Genomic DNA, 24,924 nt, shown 5'->3' on the forward strand with positions numbered 1-24,924 from the left:
ACACCAGTTGGCTGTCTGTGTGGTTTCATTCATAATGCATTTGTGTTAATTGAGTTGCGCTTTAACTGTAGCTGAGCCCATTGCTGAATTCAACTCTGATGTAAGGCACCCAAGCACAGTACACACTAAGGTTGAAAGAATGAATGGAAATTTGGTGGCAGAGACAACAGAGTTGTGGGCACCTGCCCAGATGTGCTTTTTGAATTAATCTAGAGGAAAAGAGGAGAAGCTGTGCTGGCCGTGAAAGAAGGGAACTTGGAATGTAATATCTGCTGTTACTCATAGGGCAGAATTAATCGGCATTTATTGAGATAATGCAGGGATGGGAAGGAAGCATTTACAAGAGGAAACTAGTACTATTCTAGCACCCACCAATTCTCCCCAACAAACACAAGCCCCCCCCCCCCACCCGCCCACCAGGTTTACTTCTGGTGCTAGGGTGTGATTGCTGAAAAACAGGTTGGAAATGCCAAGGACAGGGAATTTGCAGGAAAGAATTAGCAGGTATGGAAAGGGTTTAAGCTTACCTTCTGATCTAAGCAACCCATTTTCTGATTCTCCCCTGCAAATGCCCCCAACCACACATTGGTATTATGGCATTTGGAACCATATATTTGCTTCCTAACATTGAGAAGACCTCAAATGAAAACAGAGGAAAAGGAAATACTGTATATAACCTGAGCCTCCATGGTAAAGGATATAATGTAAGGTGTCCAAAGGGGATCTGGAAAATTATATGCCACCCAGCTTAATGTCTCTTTTGGTGAACTGCTAGAAAATGCAACTAAAGAGAAAATTGTTGAGCATCCAGTGGTCCTTGCTCAGGGAGAATCAACATGCCTGCCTCCATAACTGTTTACAGTTATCTGAGAGTGTCAGCAGGCTTGTGGATAGAGACATTTCAGATGACATTGTGTACTTGGGCTTTCTAAAAGCTTCTAACAAAGTTCCTCCTCAAACTCTCTTGAGTAAATGTAGCAGTCATAGAGTCACAGCCCAGTCCTATTCTTGGCAGGCCTGCATAATGCAGCATCTTCTGCATCCTGTGGATCAGCTGGGGACCAGGCCAGTGCAATGAGTCAAGTCATGAGTCTCTGCCCCCTGTGACTGGAGTCGAAAATGAGTCCTAACGGGGGCACTTTCCAAGTCGCCTGGAGTGTTTTTGCAACTCGAAAAGACTTGAGTCCTGAGTCTTTTTGATACATGTGTCAGGTGCAGAAAACAAAAGAAGTTGCTACCTCTGTGTGTGTGTGTTCTCTTTAAACACTCCCTTGCAGCCTTATCTGATCTGTAAACGGTAGGCAAGAGGGCGGGAACAGAAGCGGCAAGAGGGAGAAGGGTCATGCACAGCAGCTGTGAGTCTTACCAGGACAACCCAATCCTTTGCAGCTGTACTCAGAAGTAGTCCCACTGCAGACAGTCCTTCAATGGGGCTATCTCCTCCCATGTAACATCAGAGCTTACAGTAGCCATGCGGTTGGAAAGCATGATTACTGCGAACCCCCCCCCCATCTTTTGTCCAATTATCACTGGCTCTTTCCTGTCAGAGACAGGCAAGGGAGCTCACTCCTGCCTTCCCCCTCCTCAAATACAAAAGCAAGCATTAACCCTAACCTGCCTCCTTGCTGGAACTTCCCTGCTGTTTACCCCTTCTGAATGATGGCCCCACAAGGTTTTTCACACCACAAAAAAAGTAAGCAAGCACATCCAGACACAAACGGACTCGAATCTGCATGCATGGGAATGAGTGAGAAGTCAAGAGGCCTCAGACTCGAGTGTTTTGCTGAGTCTATGTTTGTGACTCAGTCTATGAGTGTGTACACAAGTCAGCAATGCTGATTTTTGCGACTTGGACTCGAGACACGTGACTCAAGTTCCCATCCCTGCTGAGTACTATGTTTAGGGGAACAATAGCAGAGAAGGGCACTGACATTCATCCATTGCTTGTGGGAAAATATTCAGTGCTTTTATTTTCTGGCCATTATTATTATTCATTTCATGTCATGACAATTACTATCTCTCAGCCTCACCTACCTCACAGGGTTGTTGTGAGGACAAAAGAAGGGGAGGAACCACGCAGACCACCCTGAGCTCCTTAGAGGAAGGATGGTATAAAAATGTGAAAAATATTAGTTAATTAATTAGATAAATTAATAATTTTGCCATTTGGGGGTGTCAAAAATTTATGGGCCCCAGGAGTCAAATGACCTAGCTATGCACTGGTACCAACTACCAAGACCACATGGTTGTCAAATTTGAGAATGGCAGCAACATCAAGGTAGAGCAGAGTTGGTGCCAGATAGCTGAGTCCTGAACTGTTTGATGCAACAAATAAAAGTGCTGTGCGTGTGCAAACTATTTCTGTCTCCTGCACAAAGTATAACTTGTCTTTGCTTATTTGGGACTGATCTCTTTCTACCTTAATAGTTGTTACTTAATGAGACACAGCTCTAGGCTGGAGTGTGCAAGGTTAGCTAACAGGAAGGTCCGGTTCGGTCAGGAGGAGGTAAGAGAGGAATGTGCTCTATCAAGCCTTGTGTGGCTGAGATCTTGGTCTCCCACATATCGCCTATGTTGCCTCTGCTCTCAGGCAAGTGAATCAAGCAGTCTGCTCAAAAGGCCAGGTTGCTCGTCTTTTTTGCTGCTACTCGGACATGAAAGCAAGCTCATATTAGGTTGCCTTTAACCAAGTCAGTCGCTTGGTCCATCCAGCTCAATATAGTGTTTTCTGTCAGCTACTCTCCAAGCATGCAGATACAGGAGTTCACCAGCCTTTCAGTATTTTTTATATGGAGATACCCAGGGCTGAGCTAAGAATCATGTGCAAATAAGCATGTGCTCAGCTGCTGACCTATGACCCCTCCCCTATGATATTGAAAGGACAGAAATAATTTGTTTTATGCAGTGGCATAGCTAACGGGGATGCAGAGGCAGCAACTGCACCAGACAGCAAGCTTTAGGGGGGACAACAAACTGAGCTTGACACTAGTGGGCAAAACTGTGAGAACCTTGATAAGTACAAATATTACCATCATGTTATATATCATCACAAAGGTAATTTAATGCAGAATGCAATGAAACAAATTGTATTGGAATATCTGTATTCTATCAAACATTATCGCCAATTAACCAGAAAATGTTTTACTTACTTAATTAAATTTGATTTTGTCATGGAGAGAGTTGCTACAAAATCCTCTTTGACTGCAGGTAGCAGATAGATGCCTTAGCTATGCTACTGGTTTTATGGGAAATGTGTGCAGTACATTTTAATAGGAAGGTAATGAAAGGCAGAATCACATATGCATGACTCTAGAACAGATGTGTCCAAACCTTTTGGCAGGAGGGCCACATCATCTCTCTGTCACTGTGTTGACGGCAGGGGCAAAATTAATACACCGTTCAAATTTGAATAAATTAGAATAAATTTACATAAATGAATATATTGGAGATGGAACTTATATGAATGAATGAAGGTCTTGCAATAGCTCAAGGCCTCTAAACGGCCTTCCACAAAGCAAGGCCAACCTTTCCTTTGCTGCCGCGCTGCATCACAGATGTGAAAAAGCAAGCAGTGGAGGGAGCTCTCATCCCACAGATCAGGCAAGAGGTTGAACAGTCACCCTCACATTGAAAGCAATTGCATCAGCCAGCACGGGCTCCAGCAAGTATCCAAAGGCCCACTGGAGACTGGGAGCTCCTCACAGGTTGGGTTGGCAGTCCTTGAGGGCACCCCTGCTCAAGAAGGATCCAAACGCTTTATTATAATTCCTATTGACATTCGTGTTCTAGATGGACTCAAGCCCCCCAGGAGATTTCAGTGCTGTCCTGGGAGCCCTTCCTTCTTCTTGCAGGAGTGGGGGGGGGGGCGCTGCGGTTTCTTTGCACTGCAGAAAGAGGCAGCCATTCCACGCGGGCCACTTCTCTGAGTGGGGACCTGCGATGGCGAGAGGGCGGCAGGGCTTCTCCGGTGGCACTTCTGCCTGTTGCGCCTCCACGCTGCCCCTGCCCGAGGACAGGAACGTGGCAGCAGCCGGGGAGGGCGAGGGGAGGCCGGCTCTGCCAGCGCTCGGAGGCATCCGGGTGCGCTGGGTCCACCAGCCCCGAGCCAGGCAGCAGCGCCCTCCAAGGGCGCCCGGGGGGAAAGCAGTTCCTGGAGCACTAGGACCTGGTGAGCGCTCCGCGGGCGCCCGGCTCTCCCGCAGGACTGGTCGGGACCGGCGTGCTGGAGGTGGGAGAGGCGATCGGGGAGCCTGGCGGCAGCAGCAGCAGCAGCACCAACAGCAACAGCATCATGTAAGCGAGCGCCATCGCCGTCCCGCCGCCCTCGGCTGCGCGCCCTGCGGGGAAAGGCTACAGGTTGCGAACAGGGAGGACGCCCCGCAGCTGCAGCCCTGCCCCGCACCGCCGCCTGCAGCTCTCCTGCCTGGCCGAGGACGGCCCGAGAGGTCACCGCGCCAAGGTGGAGCCTCCCCCGCGCCCGCTCCTCTGTTGGCCCGGCGCACGCCGCGCCTCTCTCCCTCCCCCCCCCCCGCTTCCCCAGAAAAGTCATCTGCTGCAAGGAAGGGAAGTCTGTGCTTCGGGGTCTTCGAGCCCAGTCCTAGGCGCGTCTACTCAGAAGTAAGTCGCATTGGGTCAATGAGATTGACTCCCAGGAAAGTGCGGCTCGGGTTGCAGCCTCGGGCGCCCGCCTTGGGGCTGGTTCCCTTGCCCAGCTCCCTGCACGCCGCGTGCTCCTCTCCGGTGCCTGCTTTGCGGGGGCCACAGGAGGGCTCCCCGATCCCCCCCTGTGATTGCGGATCCCCGGAGTAATCGCGTCTTGTGATCGATGATCGCAGAGTCCAAGAATGCGATCTCGTGCGTGTGGCGGGAGAGATTAGGAGGCAGGCAGCGAAGGGCAGCGGTGCCAGGCTCTCCTGTGCCTGCTCTTGGGTTGTGCAGAGGGGGGCGTTAAGATCCCCTCTGGATCTGGCTGGGGAAAGCTTTCAAGTGAGCCTGAGCCAGGGCCCCAAGGGCAGCTGTGGTTGGTCTGAGACACTTTGCTTGCCGAGGCTGGAGAGCTCTGTGCGGGGCTGGCGTCTGCCCAACCTTGCATATACACAGCAGGGACACCATGTGTACACCTGTGGGCTGGGCAAAAATGGGTGAAGTGCCTGCTCTTTCTCAGGCGGTTGCAGTCTCTCAATTTTCATATCAGTCTTTCTTGTTATGTGTGTCCTTCATCTTGTCCTGGCCCCCTTTGAAGCCCCCAGAAGCCTGAATCCAGGTCCGAACTCTACTGCCCGCCCATAGTATCTCTCTTAACATCTCAGTTTAACATGGACTGGTGCTTTAGCAGGTCACTCTCAGAGTCTGCATTGAATATCTTGTTTTACGGTGCCACTGTGTTGGAGAGAAATCCCACTGGAAAAGATTCTGTGCTGTTGCATGCTCAGAAACTGCAGTGTGAATCCTGGTGGCTTCTAAAAGAGGTATTTTCCTAACCTGGGGGATTTTGTGGAAATGGCTGGTGACAGCTGCTTGCTTAGATCTGAATGGCACAGAGCAGCAAAAGCACAGGCTATGATAGTGAGTGTGTATTGCTCGTGGTAAGGAACTTTGCAGGTAACAGTGAAATTGTTGACGATGCATCTTCCTACAGGTTTAAACGTTGACTAAGCAGTGTACCTTAGCCTCTCATGTGCTGTGTTTTCAATCTACAATTGAGACAATCTGAACAGAGACAATCTGTGTCTCTTATCTTGATGTAAACAAGGTGTATGTGTTGGGAGTAGCCAGGTTGATCAAGTGGCCCTGATGGTAGCAGACTTTGCAGCTTCTTGTCCTTGTGGCTCCAGGGCTGTGTGCATAGTTCTCTCATTTTTCAAGGTCGAAGCTTTGAATGCAAAGCTCTTAAGCACACAGCACTTTTGATGCCTGTTTGCTGGGTATTTTGGTTCCTCTGTGTTTGGGGAGGGGTTCCAGGGTCACTATGCCCCACTGTGTCCTTTCATCTTCCCAGGTCAGGCCAAGTAGTGTTGAAAACTGTTGAATTCCTGGATTGTATTTCCCAGTCTGGACAGAACATAAAGATGTAAGGGTGCAAATAATTATGGTTGATAGGTTATAATTTGGAGACTTTTTAAAATATACAGTACTGTATATTTTTCTGCAACAGCAAAAGAGGATGCAGTTGTGGCTTTTCTTCCCCTGGTCCCTTAACCTATTTTTCTCTCTTGCTGGATTATAGACTCTCCCCTTTGTCAGTGTGTGCATTTTGTTTTGTAAATTGGACCCACCCCTATTTACATATATAGGTGTAAGTGTACATATGATTGGTGTAGGCCCCAGGTTCAACAAAGGTCTGCAAATGTCATGCCTGGTTTGGCCCTGATTGCAGTAACCCTATGTCCTCTAAAGAACTTCAGTTGCAGATTTGCTATGTCACCTTGGGGAAGATCCTTCAACTGTCTTCCTCGTTTTTCTTTCTTGCAGAGTCAGGCTACTTATGACAGCTGTCAGCAAATAAGTGGTGGGGTCAAGAACTGGGGTGATGACCTCTTATGCAAATTATGGCTCTTTTCACATGTTTTGCAAGATTTCCCATAGTTTACACAATAGATTACCTCTGTGGTTCTTGTCTTCACCTTTACATAAATTGTCCTGCAAGATCTTTGGGGTGGGAATCCATAGCATTACTGGGTAAATATAGATGCCACCTGTGCCTTATCTGCAAGCCCCTCCTTGCCAAGTTTAGTCCAGCCCAAACTTGGACAACACAGCTCTGGCAGGAATGCAAAGGCAAGCTGCTTGCTTCGGCTGACATCTGTGATTTGCTGTTCATTGTGCTGAACAGCACCTGGCACCTGTGGAGAAGTGTTGTTGCCTAAAGCCATGATCGGAATCTGACAACTGCTGCCACTTTGGCAGTTGTAGGAATGTAAGGCCACAGTAATCCTAGCTCTTGTGGGCTCAGCTCTGTGAAACTGCAGAATTGTGTGTGTGTGTGTGTGTGTGATTTTACACACATTGGAGATATTCATAGTTGTCAGACTCTTCCTGGGCTCTTCCCCAGTAACAAAATCGTTCTAGAGTTTATTATGCAAAAAACACAGCAGAGGGCTTTAGGAAGGCTTACATGTACATGGCAATAACTGGATTTAATGTGGATGGGTTGTTTCTTTATTGCTGGGTTTTTTTGCACATCTTTTTTGGAATATTCAGCCCACAGATCCTACCTTGATGTCCTCCCAGTTTTGTAATGTTTATATTTAGCATTTCACAGATGATCTCTCTCTCTCTCTCTCTCTCTCCTTCTTCCAAGAAACTTGTAAGGAAATACTTGACATGTAATGTGGTTTCTGAGCGTACAAACCGCTTTGCGTATAGTGTCCAGATTTCCACACGTGGTACTATAGTACAGTTTCTTATTTCAAAAACATGTAAAAATACAAATTACATATAAAAGATAACAAAAAGCAAGATTTACACATTGCAAAGAAAAACAGTACATTTAAAATGGAACCAAAGAAAGAAGTAGTATAGTGGAAAAACTAAATCTTATTGTAGTTTTTCTACTGTGTATTTTCTTCTTAAACTAATACAGGATTGAACTACCTGTCGTAAGAAAGAGAGAAATGGTTACTTGTATGCACCACAGGGCCCCATGCTTCATTACTTGACATCCCTGAACTCAGGAACCATGAGAGGGGAGTGAAGGGGTTAATCTGACCCAGGCCCAGGGTCCAAAAGGGAGCTCAGGAGCCAAAGGAAGGTGCCTGAAATTTTCCTGGGATCTTACATTTTCCAGTCTCACACAGATTTGCTGCCCATGTGGGATGCTGGGGGCACTATTGCAGGCGTGTGGTGGCAGTGGCTGCACAAGCCATATGTGCTGGGCCAAGGAATGCATACATGACACTCTTTAACACAGTGTCAAATCTGGGGGGAAACTGGCCTGCTGCAGTAGCTCTTTGGCTTTTGAATCAGCTTACCATGAAGGAGTGTATATAGGAACTCAGAAACACAGCTGCGGGACTATAGCTGCTGCAGAAGTACATTTTGGTGCACACAGGACAGTTTCCATCCTAGTGTGAGGCTAAATAATATGATGCTAATTTTCTGAAATGATTTTCTATATTTGAAAGATTTTAGAGAGACTTATGAATGTGTTTGGTTTTCCGTATTACTTCATCCAGCTGCCAATGCAACAAAGGCCTGGTAGACCTGGTCTCCAAAGACCTTCCTCCTGCCTTGTTTTGCCCCCTCCCTATTCCTCCCTCTTTGATAAAAGAGGGATAAAATTCCTCCCTCTTTGATAAAAGAGGTACCCCCGTGATAAAATTCCTCTCAGAGGCTCTGCCTGGACTAGAATATGAGAAACTTAGGTTTAGTCCCCATACAGTATAAACTCTGCAACTTTGTAAACTACTCAGTCATGTGACCTAGCAGTGACTTTCAGCAAGTTTGTTAGCTGCTGTGTAAACTAGTCAAATGATTTTTTTGGGGGGGAGGATATTCCTATAGCAGTAAATCATTCCTATGTGGGGAGAGTTCTGGGCAGCAATTAAGATTTGTTCTGGATAATCTGTTCTGAGATTATGATGATAATATTCATTTACATTTGAAAAGAGTTTTATAATCTTTTGAGTCCTCACCCTACACTTGTTTCCATTTTACAGAAAAGAATTCAGGCTGAGACCATCCAATTTGTTCCTTGTTGGACAAGATTGCATGGATTGTATTTACAGGCCCACAAAGAATTATCATCATGGATTTTGTAAGCCAAACTGCTATATTGCCTACATGCTCCTTTGTAAGAAAATTGCAGCATCAGCAGAAATACTGGGAATAGCAAAGCAATGCTAGATAAAACCTGTCACTTATGGAAGTAAGCATTGTTCATCCTAGTTGCATTCTCCAAGAGCGGCCTTTGTAAATTTGTTATGGAAGATAGAAAGCCCATCTTAAAGCAGTACTCCTCAGCATGACGGTGATGTAATAGGCACATTAAAGTTAGTGGGATTACTTTGGAGGTGAAAAAGGTCTTCCATAATTTCTTCAGCTGTTCTTGCTTTAGAGGTAATTTTCAACCTTAAGAAATTTATGAAAACTTAGAGGACAATCCTATCCAAGCTTGCCTGGAGTAAGCCCCATTGACTATAATGGGACTTAGATCTGAGTAGACATGCATAGGATTGGGCTCTAGGTTGATAGAAAAATTACGTCCCAGCTTTCCTTCCTATACCACCAGTTCTGTGTTGTAAAGTTCTATAGAAAGAGCTGACGTGGAAAGTGTATTCTCCTAATATGTCCTGATTATAGTTTTCTCAACATGTGGAAGCTCAACTTCTTTAATCATGTAGAAGATGATGTTGGTGCTGCTCCTGCCAGTGTGCCAGAGTTTGGCTTCTGTCACATCACTGCAGACTTTGAAAAGTCATGCTTGTAGTGGCGGGCCAAAAATTGAATTGTGTGCATAGCAGCACATGAACATAGCAAGCACGCTATCTGCAAGCAGAAGTGGCTGAAAATCAGCATTGGAAAGATTTATTCCAATATATAGTACAGAGAACCCTCAATTAAATGGATGTTGAGTCTATTTCTTCTGAAACCATGAACATTTTCTGTTTCATTTAAAAACTAATCATGTATGTTTTGTGCATACTCAGCTCCATTGACTTCAGTGCATTTGAATTTAATAGACTCTTAACATTAATGGACACCCCTTTCCCCATCAGTCTGTTAAATTGAGAGTTCACTCTATGTCCAAAGGGTCACATGAATAGGTAACCTTGTATCCTTCCATGTGAAATAGAACAATAGAGAATTGGGTCGAGCCAGAGCTGCTACTCCATTGATTGTAGCGCCTTTTGACACGTTCACTGCAGTGTTGCCCATCCTTTTCCTTACAGCATACATAGTGCTGGCAAGAGCACTTAATTCTATAAACCATGTAATCCATTCTTCCATGTGCCTCGTGATTCTTTGATCCTTGCTAGGGAATGGTATAGTTTCTCTCTCACCCCAATCTGACTGCTTAGCAACAGTTTCTTGCTTTCTGACCCTTGAGTTGGTTTGGGTGCTGGTCCAGTTAAAGACAGTCCTGAGTTGTTTTCATTCTTGGCACTTTAAAGTCAAAAATTATTTTATTCTTTCAACCCTTTCCTCAAATCTTTTTATCAGATATTTACTGAAATTGGACAAGTTCGCTTCAGAATTTAAGTTTCACTTCAGACACAGGAATCCGTTTCTGAAATGTCTACAATGAGCTGGAGAATTTCACATTGATGATTATACAGCTTTCAGTCTAATTTGACCTTTTGCACAGAGTGGGAAGTAGCCCAATGTTCATAACATAGTATTCCTTTGCCCACTGTGAACTTGAGCCTGCTGAGGACATGAGCATACATATCCAAGTCAATGAGGTACTTGTGGTGGTGTATATTGAAAGCATGTGCTATGATAATATTAGAAACACCCTGAAATCTAATTGTCATGGATAGAACCCACTTCCCAGAGGCCTTTCCCAGGAAGTACGGCAGTGATTTGATAGGCCTTTATTCAAGCTAATAGGTGACAGAACTCTTTGTCTGAAGACTTCCCAACCAATTTTAAATTAACCTGGAAGTTGCACAGGTGGTGTTGCAAAGATCCTAATTTCTATAAGATGGAAGCAAAGTTTGGGCAAGGGGTTGTCTAAGCCAGGGAAGGCAAGTGAAGGTGGGGGATATTCTTGGTATGCACTTCCTTACTGAAAGATGTATATACAGTGCTTCAGCCTCTGAGCACATGCAAGATATAGATTCCATGCTGATTACGTGCATTGCACCCAGAAGAGGCTTATTAGAATGCTCTGCTACAAGCAAGGCCCTCACAGCTGTTGCCTTGGAGGGAGTTGCTTTCAATGAGCCTCTTACCCTGCCATAATGTCTGGGTAGGAGCGCTTCTCATGTAATGAAGGAGAATTGCCTTAGTTGACTCAACAGTACCTGCTGTTCCACTGTATGGAATAGTGGTTGGGAAGCTCATAACATGATGTCCCCAGTTCAGATCTTGCCTATATGAACTTGCTAGATGGTATCAGGTGAAGTCATGTTCTTATGGGAACCGAATTCTCTATTCCAAGGATAAGGATAAGGTTAAGGATAAGGTTATCCTGTTCCAAGGATAAGGTTACTACTTCCCCTCACAAAATTGTTGGATCACAACAACATAATGTACTTGAAGTACTTCAGATACTCTAAAGGGCTATATGAATAACGGTCATAATGTTTTCTCACAAACAGCAGATGAAGTGGAATACTAGTATTTCAACTGTACCACTTCAGACCATGGTGAGACTTTACAGGATTCCATGCTCTGTTTTCTTTTGTTTTTAAAATATCTCTGCATAGGAAACCTAGAATGTTGGAGAGAAGGCTAAACTAGAACCCTTCTCCTGAGATGCTAGTAGTGGAAGGAAGAGTTTCTTTTTATAGAAAGAGCATTCAATCATGTAAGCTTCTCCTTTTGACATGAGAGTTTAAACAGTGGTTGACCATTTCATTTGCTGCTTTCTGAGAAGCAAGCCTCAGTCAGTCATCTGAGTCATCAGCAGTTAAGGATTATATGTTGGACTATATTCAGTGTCAACAATTTCTGAGAGAGGGAAGGAAGGATTTTGCATATCATTTTGTGGAGTCAACCTTTCTCTTCCTCTGATTCTTTGCAGTCTCTGACAGAAATAGTAAACCACCACCACCACCACCACCTCACTTTGTTTTTCATTACACAGTCAATGGGACTTGAGCTTGTCTTTTCTCTGGCATCTAATTTTATCTGCCCCATTTTTCTTTTCAAAACTGAAGTGAGTAACAGGATAAGCAATAAGACAGCAATGGAAATATAAATAACAGTCACTCTGAAAAATAGCATTTTGGGTACACAGTATTTATAAAAATAGTGATAACCAGAAGAACAACATATACTTGTCATATATATATGACAACATATACTTGTCATGGCAACAAAAACCATGATAGATTCAACACGAGTCAGCAAATTAAAACTAACAGTCAAATAAATTGAACCAAACAGTTTCTCAGCTCTTCCTTCCACCCCCAAACCTCTCAAGTAAAATACTCAAACTGCAGTAGCTTCTACAACATCTGAGAAGAGGGGATAGGCCAAAGGTATCCATGCTTATAGAGCCAGTACACAATCTTGCAACAAACCCACCTGGCTCTAGTACAGGGGTCTCTAAACCCCGGCCTGGGGGCCAGATGCGGCCTGCAGCGAGCCTCTATCTAGCCCACAGCCAGCCTCTTGTCCCCTGAAAGCCTCTGGCCCACTCAACTGAACATGACCAGAGCTGTGCTCTGATTGCATCTGGAGGGTGTTCTGAGGGCCGGAGAGGCTAAGTGAATGAGCCCACTCATTCATTTATTCATTCATCTAAGTTCCATCTCTAATTTATTTATTTAAATTTTATATTTAAAGTTTTTTCCGGCCCTCAGCACTGTGCCAGATATTTCATGCGGCCCTCTGGCCAAAAAGTTTGGAGATCCCTGCTCTAGTAGAAAAATGTTATGTGATGGCCACACCTGTGGTGCTGCTAAGAAATGTTTTTAAAGTTTATTCTTATTCTTTACGACATAGAAAGCACCAATATTGTACCACAAATATAGATACACAGAGTAATGGAGTATATAAAAATATAGAATATATTTAGTAATATATATATTACTAAATAATATAGTAATATATAAACATATATAGTAATATAGAAAGATACACAGAAAGAGTAATGGAGTATAAAACTTCTTCTTTAGTGTTTGTCCCATGTGGTGGCTGGGTCTGCTATTTTGGATCGGAGTTGCCATTTCTCTCGGTTGCGGGCTTGGTCCGGGTGTAGGCGGGTGATTTTCATGTCGCTGTGCAGCGTGTCAAGCCAGCGCTGCTTCATTCGGCCCTTTGGTCGTTTGCTATTGACCTCCAACTGAAGGCCCTCCTGCGCCAATACGGATAATACTTAACTGCAACTACTAACAACCCAGTCCTGCCTGCTGCGATGGTGCCAAGTACACGGGCACCAAAAGGGCTACCACTGCATCTAGCTGCCTCGTGGAGGCTGCCAAAGGTCTCTTCATGGGAAGGGGACATTCATCCCCTTGTGTGCTTACTCACATAATGGAGCTACTCGAGCCTGCACCAGCTGTTTTGCCAGTACAACAGACTGGAGAAGCTCCTTGTCGGGGTTTGCAGCCCAACACAAAGGATAGGATTGAGCGGAGGAGGCCTCCGCTGGTCCCACCCCCTCTTCCAGTCAATACAAAGATAAATGAGCATAAGAAGGGGAAACTGAGACAACAGGTGAGCAAGCCTAGCCTAAAGTCCTACTTAGTGAAAAGAAGCATTTGCAAGAAAGTGAGGTTGGTATAATAATTCTTTTGTACATTGTTCCGAGTGTGTAAAGTGCTTCACATATATTATCTTGACGTAGTCCTTAAAGCAGCCCTATAAGGCAATGGTTCCCAAACTGTGCACTGCAACGCCTGAAAGTGCCATGGCGAACTCACAGGGGCGCCGTGATATGTCCTTGGTGGCCTCTTCGTCCTGGCTCTCCTAGGTGCCGCCATCTTGGGTTGTGTAATAATCATGCAAGGTCTTAGGCGATCCAAGATGGCAGTGCCCAGGAGATCTGGGAGGAAGAGGTCACTGCAAAAGAAGGGCGCCCTGACCACAGGAAGTTTGGAAACCACTGCTATAGGGCAATCACTGTATTATTATGAAATTGCAGCTGGAGAGCTGAGCCTCATAGGATGAAGGGGCTTACCTTGGACCACCTAGTGAACACACAGCAGGGGCAGAATTTGAGCTGGGAAACTCTTGATTCCCAGCTCTGTCTCTTAGCTAGGATACTGCTTATTTATTATAATGTTAGCAGTCGGGGTGGAGAGAACAAGAGCATAAATCACTTCACTTTTCTGGTTTGCTTTGTAGTGTCCAAAGCAGAATTTGTTAAGCTTCCCCCATGCAGGGATGCAAATTTCCTACAGTGTTTAGATGCAGACACCTCCTGTACCTTCGGGAACACATGCAAAATTCTCTTCTGGTATTTCCAAGAAGCTTGGGGAAGCATAAGGGACTGGTACCTCTTTTCCTTTTGCCATGCTTTGCATTTCATGGTGTCTGAAGGCACCTGGGAGGCTCAGATGTGTCTTGTTTCATTTCATTACTTTTTTCTTCTCTCAGTAGAAATCACGTTTCCTTTACATATGTACTTACTTTTTTGAGATTGTAGTTGCTGGTGCTTAACTGCTTTTCTCCTAAAACAGTACTGTACTTGTACACCAATCTCTAACTTCCATGTCACATGTTCTTGTTTTTTAAAGAAAAATATTGTCAGGAAATTGTACCTAGGGACAAGGATGGGAAGTAGCCAATGTTACGTAAAGCCAGAAAAAACGTCCACAAGCTAGGCAGCCATTTTCAACCATTGTGCTATGGCACACTGGTGTGCCGCGAATGGTCTGCAGGTGTGCCGCGGGTATTTGGGGGAGGGTAATTTATTAGTAGGGCCATTGGGGGATGTGAGCCCCTCTCCAACAGTATGGTGTGCCTTATCAGTTGTCAAAAAACTGATGGTGTGCCTTGACAATTTTAGTACCTTGTCAGTGTGCCCTGAGATGAAAAAGACTGAAAATCACTGAGCTAGAGAGATCAAAAACTAAGTGAGCTGTCTGTGTGGTGAAGTGGTATGTTTGCATAAAGTCAACTCACAGACTTTTAAAAATCGGAATGAACTCTCATAAAGGCCAAGGTGAGGGATGTGGCTAGAAGGAAAGCAGAAACTCTGAGATTTTTGGTACCTGAGGCAGAAAATCCAAGTGATGCCTCCAATAGGTAAACATGTAACAATATGCTAAAATAATTTTTGCTACTTTGTTGCCCTGTAGTACTACCCCTAAATGGTCTACCTCAGCCCTTCCAGAGAAATGTTGTCGTAATATCACATCTGGAAGTAGAACACTAAATAGGGACTACTGGCAGCAGACCAGAGTGAAGTGTGGTTGGTCCCAGTTTTTCAGGCTCTTATTAGTGACACTTTGTGTTTGCATGGGGTGGGGACTCCGTTGTGGCTTACACTGAAGGCTGTGTTATCTGCAGGCTCTTTGTGAGAGCAAGCATACATTATAGCATGATCAATACCTGAGGTCCAAGGATTGCACTTTTATCATTTTAGTGCTAGGGAAGGTTTACTGAGTTGGAATGTTCCTGAAAAGGGGGAAAAGAATATTAAAAAAATTCATTGTGGAAACAATGCACAAAACTTTATGGGGGATGAAGATGGCTTGGGACAGGACCTCATCTGAACTTCCAAGCTGCCAAAGTACTCTTCATTCCTTGGGCAATACCCAAGATAGCCATCGACCCTAGTCTCATCTGGACACATTATCTCATTTGCAGACATATCAGGAGCCAAGAAAACCTTTACCTATAGAGGGGAAGTGATTGTTGAAATCCTAGACTAAGATTTAGATTGCAAAACTTCCTATTTGGCTATGAAGTCTTCAAGGCATTTTTGCAACTACATTACTTTTATTTTGGCTGTAATTTCTTGCACAAGGTAGAATGGGGTAAATATGTTGGGAGGAGAAATTAGGAAAAACACTGGCCTGCTGCTGTTGGCCTCTTTCTCTGTATGGTAAGAGGGACCTGGGTTTCCCCAACTGCATGGCAAAGCCAATCAAGATAAAAGTGCCAATTTGTCAGGTACATATTTGCAGGTGATGCTGAGCATTTCTTGGGATTTATTTTTCTGGAATACTAGGAAAAGAGCTGCTCTGCTGCTTCATGATGTTAGCAAGCTATTGTGTTTTCCTCAGCATCAAAACTCTTGCCAAGGAATCCAGATCAGCTTCACTTGGCTATTCATTTGGGCAGTTGCCAGCTCTGTCTTGTTTCCATGGGCTGAGCAGTAGATACACCATGAACTCTTTCTGATTGTTCCTTTGGGGGTTTGTGTCTGTTATCAGAACTCTACAAGAATATTTTGAATTTGCTGACTAGCAGCCCACTCCTATCCCCCACAGTCCATAGCTTGCAACGCTGCCAATGCATGATGCATGCTACTTTGGGAGGGTGTGTCCAGATAACTTGGGAGATGTATATTTTATACTTTCCTCTGCATAGACTGCCTGACTGTCTATGGCTCTCCTTGGAACCAAGCCAGCTCTTTCTCTGGTGTAAGCCTGAGAACAGTCAGGAGGGTGGGTCCAGGCCTGGAGAGGGAGATAGGATCTGGCGTTCAAGATCATTCAAGTTCCACCCTGAAAGCACCCCCAGTTCCTTCCCCAAATTGTCCATGACCTGTCCCGGTTGCCACTTTGCCTGCACTGGTATGGTCTGGGTAATAATAATAATAATAATACAGGTATTTCTATACCGCCTTTCTAGGTCCTCAGATTTCTCCTCAGACTTTATTCAAGGCGGTTTACATAGGCAGGCTAATTTAAATCCCCGTAGGGATTTTTGCAATTGAAAGAAGGCTCTGTCTTTCAAGAGCTACAACAATTCAGATGTTTCCTTCTGATCTGGCCTCCATCCTCCCACACTCAGAGCAGATGGAATAGCTCGGCTCAGCTTGTCAGCTGCTTCAAGGTTGCACGGTGCCGGTGGCCTCGAACAGGCGACCTTCGGATGTTATCTTCAGGCAAACAGAGGCTCAACCCTCTAGACCAGACCTCCTGCCCCTAAGGGCAGGCTCCTTGTAGGCGCACAGAGCCTTTGGCTGTTTGTGCTGGCAGCTCTAGAGTGCCTGACAGCAGTAGGCCATTTACACCACCATATTTATGGCAGCGGATCATGGAATCTGCTGTGGTAGGTCCAGGATACAATTGGACTGTAATTGAACTTCTGGGAAGTAGCTTGGTTCATCACACCTCCAATCACCACTATTAATTGTATATCAAGCTGTGTGGCTGTAGAGTTCTAACTTGGACTTCTTCTCCTTTTTTTAGAGGAGATATCCCACATCTGAGTGTCCCACAAAACTCTGCATTGAGAGGATCAGGTGTAACAAAGTATTTATATGAGATACATGCCTTGTTGTTTGTCCATTGTATGAGGAGTTGCTTCTCAAGTAGCTTTCAAAACATTGAATCATATACATTGCTGTAGGTGGTAATTAGCACTTTCCCAGCCCCTAAGTAGGAGAGTGCTGGTTGGGGTGGTTTGATTGGGGTTTTTGTTTTATTTTAAGTGCTGAGCAAAAATCAGAAGAGTTGTCTTATTAAAATATATAGCTGCTACAAATGAATAAGAACTGTATGTTAATTTATTGCCCTAAAAATTATAATCTAAAAACACCCTTTAAAATCCATTCGAGAAGTCTGCCTGTAAGAGTGTTCATCTTGGGTTCCCCTTTCAAGCCTGTGACTCCTACTGTGTAATCAGCAGCTGGTGTGAAGGGCCATGATATCCCCCACAGAGATGTTCCGTGTAATTTCCTTGAGGCAGAAGCTGCTGGAAAATTACTAGAATTGACCAAACCTGAGACTTTAGTTTATGATTTCACTTTTCTTTTGGAATTGAATTCCAAATTCCTTGGCTGGAATGGTCTGTTTTTTTGTTGATATATAAAATACATATTCTGAAATGACAGCTTGAGTTTGGATCTTAATAGTTTCTAAATGGTGGGATGAAAAAAGCTGAAATAGCATCAGAGGTCAGATCCTGCTCTTGTCTTGGGTGAATGTTCTGCCATTTTCTGTTAATGGAGCGTAGCCTTGCAATAAGTAAGTGCTGGGTCATGCCCTAAAAGTTTTCTTGTGCTTGAATGATACCGCACAGAGGATGAGTCTTTTGCAGGGCCCTGCTGGCACACCTCATCCTTTCAGGCGGTTGCATGCTGCTGCTAACATCTCCCAGCTGGTCCTGCTTTATCTTGGCAGCCGAGGACAGCATTATAAGCACTCCTGGATCTGTGCCACATTTCCTTGCCCAGGTTTCCTGAACTAGGAAAACACTGTAACCTACCCCTCTGATTCTGAAAGCTCCACTATTGAACTGCTGAGGATTTAGCTATTGGGAACAAGCATATGTTTGTGTTTAACCCATTTGTGCCCAACCTACAGGTGTACACATTTCGTCCCTGTTGCGTATATGCAGCGTTGGGCAGAAATGGCTTAAAACTATTCTGTTTCTCAGTTGTTTTAATTGTGTCTCAGTTGAAAGTAAATAGGATATGTTTTGGAGATATCTCTAGGTATCCTAGGGCAAGGAAGCCTTGAGATGGAAGACTTACTTTAACACACAGCTACAAGTGAAAATATTTCTGTGATAGGAGCACCACACCTGTGCTGGCTCTTTGTGGATGTTTTGCTCACTGATGGTTTCCAGCTCATTGTTCAGTTTGGCTGAGGCCAAGTTGTAACTCTCCCTCTAGAGTTCAGTTCCTTTTCAGGAGGCTGGCTCCAGTTACCGAGGTGCTTTTGCCTGCCAGGCTAATGGACCCTGATGACCTTGGAGGTGACCGGTATGTGCAGTTTGCTCTAGCAAATCTCACTTGCTGAGTAGGTCTGTCCACTTTTTGCTGTGCCAGTGCCCTAGGGTGGGGGCAGTAATATTAACCAACCAGATATCCTATGGACTCCAAGAAAAGAGGGTGGGATGGGGTGTGTATGTGTGTGGGGGGGGGGGGGGGAGATTGCCTATCTCATTTTATGTTAGAGGGACTGTAGTTCATTTGGTACAGCATATACTTGGCATAGAGGAGGTTCTGAGTTTGTACAGCAGATATGGCTAGGAAGGACTGAAAAGTCTAGCACTCTGGAGAGCCTCTGCCGTCAGTGAAAACAGCACTGAGTTAGAAGGACCAGTGATATGACTTAGTACACGGCAATCTGCATGTGTTTAGTTGAGGGGTGCTTAACTCCAGGGATCACTTCTAGATGTTTGCTAACTCCTGACAGCCATGTTGCTATGTTTATGGAAAAACATTTTCTTAATACTCAGTGCTGACTTCATAACCCATTTCTCTAGTAGCCTTCTTCTCAATTCCATACTCTCTTTCTCTCCACTCCACAGTACATGGGTTCTCCTTACTCATAACACGCACATCCCATTCAGTACTCACTCCCCTTCTTTTTGTTTTTGCAGGACTCGCTGCAGCTCAGTTTCTTAGCTGCTGCCTTTCACATTCTCTTGCACCATGGCAGATCTTTCAGCTTCTCGTACACGCAGATCTCTCTTAAGCACCCCACAGATCTTCTTCAACCCCCCCCCTATTCCTTTTCCAATCCAGAGAGTGGAAAGAAGGGGAAAAGCAGTGCAGGCAAGTAGGCAGATGGCTCCTATAGCATCCTGCAGACCTCTCACCCTCTCCTCCTCACTACCAGAGCTCTCTCACTCCCTTTATTTTTTTCTTTCCTCACCTCCCATCTATCAGCTCTTACTCTATTATTTCATCTGCTGTACTCTGTTTCTGTGTGTTTGGTAACTGGCAGCAACAAATTGGGAAAAATTGGACCCCCTCTACCACGAGCTTTCAGAATCAAGAGAGAGGACAAGTGGTCTAGAGAGGAGTCAGGCATTCTCCTATCCCCACTCCTACTTTTGATGGACTTGAGTAGACTTCCTGATGCTTCTGTAAAGGTGTGGGAATGGGTCACAGTGAATTGCTATTTGAAATGCTCCCAAGGGGCTGCAGTTGGCTCATGGGTCTTAGGTTGTGCAACTCTGGTCTGATTTGAATAACTGCATTGTGTTAGCATATGTTGGACTCACAGGATGCTTTTATATGACAGGCTGGAACAGGATCTTACTCAGCTTTGACTACCCCCAGAGCTTTTACAGCATGCACAGAAGTAATTTCCTTGTGTCCCCTGGAGGTCTTGGTGCCATTAAGGCACAAATTCCCTGAAGTGGTCTGATGGAGAAAAAAGACATTCCTTGCATCAGGGCCATCAGTACAGCAGTAAGGAGGCTGTTACTTAGTAACTGTTTGCCAGCTAATTGGCGTCATTAAGCTATTCATTACTGAAAAGGTGCTGAGCATGTCTTGACCCTGAAGGGGAAATAAAGTGCTGGGGGAGGAAAGAGTGCTAAGGGTGGAGGGAGGAGTTCTAGAGGATGCTGGGTTTGACTGAAGTTCTTTTCTTAACTCTTCTCTCATGGTAAAGTTCCTTTAAGTTTTGGTATTTTGCGCTGCATTCGTTTATTGTGCTGAAATGTTTGATTGAGTTGTGGCACATGGGGTAAAAGCAGGGCTGGGCCATCCATGATGCCAACTGAAGCAGTGACTTCAGTCCGCAGATTGGTGAGGGACCCCAGCTCTGTCTACCTACTAGCCTGCACTGCTTCTCCTCTTCTTTCCACTCTCTTCCTTCCACCGATGCACTCAGTGGGAGGATAGGATTGGGCGGGGATAGGATAGCAGTGGGAGGATAGGATTCAGTTGTGTGAGTGTCATCAAATTGGCCACTAGTTTTTTGTTATTGTTACTCTCTGAGCAGCAACTGTAACCCTGCACATGCCATACCAGGTGCTGTAGGCTTATACCATAGTCTTTCGAGACTGAAGGTTGCCAACCATTGGACTGGAAAAGGAGGAGAGGGACAAAGCAGAGGAGATGGGGAGGTGGGGGAGTGCTAAGCCTAGAACATTGGAGGGTGGAAGAAGCAAAGGCTTGTTTATCTGGGTAAAGGAGGCTGCATTTGGCATGCTGACTCAGGTGTCAGGAGGGCTTGGGCAGAACCCTGGGTGAAAGGGTGGTGGATGTAGGCTTGCCCATGATTGGGTGAGAGAGAGAGAGAGAGAGAGAGAGAGAGAGAGAGAGAGAGATGTAGCATAACAATTCTTGCCACATGAGGACAGTTTGAAACAAAATAGTCTGTACACAAAACTGATGAAGAAAAATGAAATCCCTGCAAGAAATAGATGTGGAAAGAATGCTTGGTTTGCAGATCTATATTTTGCCTTTTTTTCCGTTCTGGAACTCATGTTCCATACATGCATGTTGGATTCCCAGGCAGTCATCCATCTGTGCACTGATCAAATCCAAACCTACCTGCCTTCAGCATGGCGTCTCCACTGTGTGCCTTCAGATCATATCCCAGAGTTGAGGTATGCCCACATACCAAAATGGATTAGTGTGAATTATTTCACTTAGTTGGTGGGATGTTCTTCCTTGATGTAGTTGAAGTTGTAAGTGTGGAATGTCTGTTTCCGAGCTCATTAAAAGGTTCATAATGGGCAGTGCCATCATTAGGGGGGTTGCGGACCGCACCAGATGGTGCATTTGGGTGTGTGTGTGAAACACCACCAAGGGTCAAAATTGTGAAATCTTGGAATTTTTGAATAATACCATCATGTCACATATCATTCAATTGTAATTTAATTTAATGCAGAATATAATGAAACAAACCGTGTTGGAAAACTGTATTCTATCAAAGATTATAGCCAAATAACCAGAAAGGGAAAACACAATTGCCTTATGTAACAAAATGTGGATTTCTCTCTCTCAAAACTGTGCAATGAGGCTGATTGTTCCAAGAGCCACTGACATGTTGTTATGTCACAGCAGGGAACCAATAAGGTATTAGTATGAGTCAGCTCTCATTTTCATGTATCAGAGCTAATGCTAGGACACTTGGGGCCCAATCTTATTTGGGCCTAGTGCTGGTGCTGAGTGTTGTAAATGTGCCATAAAGCATGTTTACGGCACCCTCCGAGTAGAGAGTGCTGGCACTGCTACACTCAATGGCCCCACCGAGGACAGGATTGGGCTGTTATTCAGTTGTGTGAGTGTTATCAAATTGGCCACTAGCCTTTTGTTGGTTACTGATTTGTTGGGTGACACCAGTCCTACTGATGCCACTGCATGAAGGCTGTTTGCATTATATTGTAATTTATTTATTAATTTATGGTCTGGTATGAGAGGAGGTTCATCATGGGGGTGATGCAGTGGGCTCGTGCACTGGGTGATGCAAACCCTGGTGACACCTCTGAGGATGGGACATTGAGTGGGTTCAGCATGTTGCTATGGCTGCAGTTCTGAAGGGATAAATGGGTGAGAGGCCAACTTTTCTCCTGCAGCAACCAGATGGAAAAATCTTATCAAATGAGAAATTGCAGTGTGCACCACCCCATGAACAGAATTTCAGTTATAGCCTTCCATAACTCCCGAGTTTGAGGGTTTAGCACTGTGCTGTTTAGGCTCACATGAGTAGCAATTTGTGGAAGTGAGCTGGTGGTGGCGGCCATGCATGGGAACAAACTTTACCCTACCAGGAGAGTGAAGCAAAATCTGCTTCTCTGCTGTTTATTAGTCTTAAGTGAATTAATAACATGAAGTGAAACTGTTCAAATTTCAACCACGGTATTTAAAGTTCCTAACCTTCAAATCTTTTAACTTTGTAAGAACAACTTCAGCAGAGATAAGCTGCTGGTCAAAATTGGCATTGTTTTTCACTTTCTCGTGTCAGCTCTGTGTACACACCACACCCCTGTCCCTATGGTCCATTTAGATTATTCTGTGCCAGAAAGTTGCAGTGTAATTGTGTGGAATGTGAATGGCTAAGCGGCCACACGGGGGCCCCTGGAGGGACTGATGTCGGAATTGCAAACAGTGTATGCTTGTTTATGCTTACAGAGCCTGAAAGACAAAGCTTATTACTCCTGACTTGTAGAGCATCATGGTTCTCAGATAATGGCTGGAAACCCTCCTCCCCTTCCTAGTAGTAAGAAAAACCATGCACCAACTTTTGTTGGGTTGATAGTCATTTGTCACATGCCATTGTCCTTGCTTGGATGCTTGGATATCTTTTATGTTTTCATCACTCTTCTAGCAGGACTTATTGCCTGAGGGTGCCCCTCCATTGGCATCTGATGGATATAGTGGGCACAATGTCCTGTTTGGAGGATGGTACCCTTGAAGTCTCATGGACTGCCTTACTTGTTCTATTTAAGGATACAACAAGTCTTGTCGGCCTCCATGAAATCTGTGAAACCTTTTATTATGGAGTTGAATAGAGGCATTGAGAGCTTTCCCAGTAGAGGGCAGTCTTTGCTTATGTTGTAAGTCAGATGTAATAGAGCCTTAGGAAGTGGTCTTCCTGTCCCTGAGTTACAATTTCAGTGTGCAACTTTCTTAGCTGTATATCCATGCACAAAGCACAGAGATTGCTCAGAGTTAGATGTATTGACTTTCCAGCTAGCCGTTCACCATGTCAAGAGCACAAACAAATAAAATGCCAAGGGAGGTATTGGAACCACACCATGCTGATGGACATTGTTAGGCGAGTTATTTTCACTGCTACGTATTGAAAGAACTTCCTAGCCTAGTAGCTCATTTCCACCAACTTCACGTCATCTGAGCGCAGATAATACTGTGCTGATGTAGAGCGCATTGATTTAATGCAGTCTCTCGGTTGTGGATGTGTCATTCATGCACATTTCCTGTTATCCACTGGGATTTTATTTTGTACACCCCAAAATATGGACAACTAGTCTTTGCCTTTCTCCTCTGAATTGCAGTTGTCCTCCATCCTGACTGTAGTGGCTCGCAGCACCGCAGTCCCAGTCTCCGTGTTTCCATATGGCCCTGGGCATACATCCAGGATTGGGATTCTGGGAGCCATCATGACCAGATGTATCTGCATAACAAGCAATGGTTTCTGGGATAGCAAAGAAAGGGCCAGACTGCCCCACATCTCAATTCTATGCCCTTTTAAAACCGATAATTTAATTGCTTGTCCAGAGATGGAAAGATCTGGACTGCACTGCAGACACACTGGAGGGTCCAACATTTTGCATGTGGGTAAGTTACTTACTGGATCTTTCTTGTCTCTGATGCTTGGAGACCTCACTCTAATTCAGTTCTGATCTACATGTTAGCCAGAATACATATGCTATTTGTTCCCTGAATCATCTTTATCCTATGGAAAGACTCTACCCACTGTATGCTATGATGCCCACCAGCAGAGCTCCTACCATCTGGAAGTGTGTTTGGGTGAGAGACCCATTTTGGGGACCATAATTCAAGGCAGATCTATTAGTCTGTTCCACATAGGCATTGATGGTACATGCACAGCAGGGTTTTCCTTCCCCTACAGCAATTCCAACCAAATTCCAATTGTAATCATGTCATAATGAGATGCCAGTTGATTGTCAGTGGATTTTTTTTTAATATTGACCCTGCTGCCTCTTTATTTTTACAGACAGCTGAGTCATCAAAAGGATGTTATGTTCTGTTTCAGGTCTTCCTTTTTGCTCTCTTTTTTTCCCTTTTCCTTTAGTTGTATGGCTCAAAAACAGTTTCTTGATTATATTGGAATTGAATTTCAGCAACTGTTTAACCAAGTTTAAAAAATAATTTCCTCCTTCATTTTCATAAAAGTAAACGTGTGTGTGTGTGTGTGTGTGTGTGTGTGTGTGTGTGTGTGTGTGTGTGTGTGTGTGTGTGTGATGTGCTGTCTTTCTTTCATCAGTCATTGAGTTAATGTTTTATAATAAGCCTACCAGGAATAGTGTGAAGATCAGAGAGGGTAAGACAACATGCAAATCAGCTACTTAAAGTAGTTCTTATATTTTTATCACTGTGGAGATGCTAGTTCTGTAGCCCAATTCCTTCTCTCCTCCCTATTCCACCTTGAAGCTAAGAAACCCCACAAGCAAGAAGAGGTGAGTATCATCCAGTGCAACATGCCAATTGTGTGGCTCACAAAATACTTGTGTATGACTGTCTAGATTTTTTGCTACAATTTCAGGCTTTATTTAAAACAAAACAAATAAAACCCAAGCAGTTTACTCATGATGCTATTTTTTATGGTAGTGTTGAACTGTTTGTAAATCCTGGCTACAGTGGTTGATGAATATGTATATCCCATTCGGCACCAGATTCTTCTATATGAATGCTTGTTTCATTTTCGTTGTGAGTTGCATGGGTTGATTTCTTTCTCAAAG

The 24,924-nt window shown here is 44.5% G+C and overlaps 1 protein-coding gene across 7 annotated transcripts in view; it reads left to right on the forward strand.

The window, feature by feature from the left end:
- The first annotated feature begins 4,146 nt into the window (after positions 1-4,146).
- The window catches only part of SLC29A1 (solute carrier family 29 member 1 (Augustine blood group)), an 84,449-nt gene continuing 63,671 nt past the window's right edge, over positions 4,147-24,924 (forward strand). For 2 of the 7 annotated variants that reach the window (XM_066618619.1, XM_066618623.1), the window contains exons 1-2: positions 4,147-4,617; positions 8,658-8,755. The gene's annotated coding sequence lies outside the window, so the exon portion shown is untranslated. Of the gene's footprint in view, positions 4,618-5,450; positions 5,469-8,657; positions 8,756-24,924 lie in introns of those variants that run through there. The other 5 variants (XM_066618617.1, XM_066618621.1, XM_066618620.1 and 2 more) reach the window with 3 other exon arrangements.

The sequence above is a fragment of the Tiliqua scincoides genome, chromosome 1 (assembly GCF_035046505.1).
Source record: "Tiliqua scincoides isolate rTilSci1 chromosome 1, rTilSci1.hap2, whole genome shotgun sequence".
Classification (NCBI taxonomy): Eukaryota; Metazoa; Chordata; class Lepidosauria; order Squamata; family Scincidae; genus Tiliqua; species Tiliqua scincoides.